The 1835-nt window shown below is 35.3% G+C and overlaps 1 pseudogene; it reads right to left on the minus strand.

Moving 5' to 3' along the window:
• Positions 1–391: 391 nt before the first annotated feature.
• On the minus strand, positions 392–784 carry LOC107139021 (annotated as a pseudogene).
• Between the last annotated feature and the right edge of the window lie 1051 nt (positions 785–1835).

Consider the following 1835-nt stretch of genomic DNA (forward strand, 5'->3'; position numbering starts at 1 on the left):
GAAACTGAGTCAAACAAAGGTCTACTTCTCAAGAGCATCCCTCAGAAGACTTAGGTTTAAGGCCTATTTCAGGTCCATTCCTGCAGGAATAACAGGATTTGGAGGCTGGGATTGAGGGATTTAGATTTTATCTTCACATCTCAGACTTTTTTTTTTTAGTTGCAGATGGATATAACAAACTTATTTTATTTATTTTTATATGGTGCTGAGGATCAAACCCAGTGCCTTATACATACTACATCCCCAGTCCTTCAGCCTTTTAAAAAATGTTTTCTTTTGAGATAGAGCCTGTAAATTGCCGAGGCTGGTCTTGAACTTGCAATCTTCCTGCTTTAGCCTCTCAAGTCCCTAAAATTTCTGGTGTGTGAAACTGCACCCAGCCCTCTCTTAATTTTTTTTTATTATGATAGACATTTATTTAAAGTAATATATATGCAGATGAAATAATTTTTAGATTGTATGTTTCAGATTTAACCGACTTCATAAAAATATTATGAGGACAGCTATATCCACAGAGTTCAACTACATGATTACTTCATTTCCCATTCTTCTCTTTCTTTTCTTTCCCAAATAACCTCTTTGAGATATGGTTCAAGATATAATTTATCCTTCTCATATTTTGTCCACTGCTCTTCAGGCAAGATCTGTTGCCTCATGATCAGGTCCAGTGCTCTCTTAATGCAAAACATCCTGTCATCATAAAGGTTCTCAGGAAGCCTTCTATGGCTTCTTTTACATCTTCATCCTCATATATCGTATCATCTCGCATTAAGCCTAGTTTATTGAATCCTGCAGCATTGTAATACCATTTTGGAATACCGGGCCTGATGCTGCAACAGCAGCCATTCTTGACTGCCTTCTGGGTATGTCCTAGAGGATGCGCCGGCCCAGTGCCCTCTCTTCAAGTTTTATAAACACACTTATCTCATAAAAGCAGTGAGAATTTATTCAAAGGAAAGGCAATGAGAAGGCTTCCAGTTTAAAAGAAATGTATAACTTATTTATCTTTTACTTATATATTTTTTCACAATTTTTGAGAAAAGCTAATGTAAATAGTTAAGTCTCTCAGAAGAGAAATAGTCAGATTTGGTTTTTCGTTAAGTTTTAACTCCGACTGGAGTATCTTCATTCTCCTCACTCTGAAAAGTTACCTCTTCTTGGATGTTCTTAGTACCTTATTCCTTCCCTCAGGAGATTTAATTATTTCCTTATTATTATTTTTTAACTGACTTTGTCTGTCTTTTATAGATAAGTAATTAAGTGGAGAAAATTACTTTTTGCTCATGACTAAGTACACTAGTATATGTAATAATAACTACCATAAGTCTTTACTTTTACAGGTATTATTTTAATTCATCAGAAAGTAGATATTATGCCATTTGAGAGATAAGAAAACAGAGTCTTAAGCTTAAGTAATTTCCCCAAAGCCATAGAGCTTGCAGCACCTGTTGAGTGTGGTAAAGCAATTTTTGTTGTTGTTGTAGTATTGGGGCTTGCATATGCTAGGCAAGCATTCTACCATTCTACCACTAAATTACATCTCCAGCTCTTTAAAAAAAAATTTTTAAATTTATTCTAATTAGGTATATATGACAGTAGAATGCATTTTGATTCATTGTACACAATTGCAGCACAACTTTTCATTTCTCTGGTTATATACAATGTAGCATTGCGCAATATATATGTGCAGTCAATACATGTACCTAGTGTAATGATGTCCACCTCATTCCATCATCTTTCCTGCCCTCATTCCCCCTCCCTTCCCTTCCCTCCCCTTCCCTCCTATTTGCCTAATCAGTTCCTCCATTGTCTACCCCTCTTTTTTTTTTTTTTTT

This window comes from Marmota marmota, unplaced genomic scaffold (genome assembly GCF_001458135.2).
Source record: "Marmota marmota marmota unplaced genomic scaffold, marMar, whole genome shotgun sequence".
Lineage (NCBI taxonomy): Eukaryota > Metazoa > Chordata > Mammalia > Rodentia > Sciuridae > Marmota > Marmota marmota.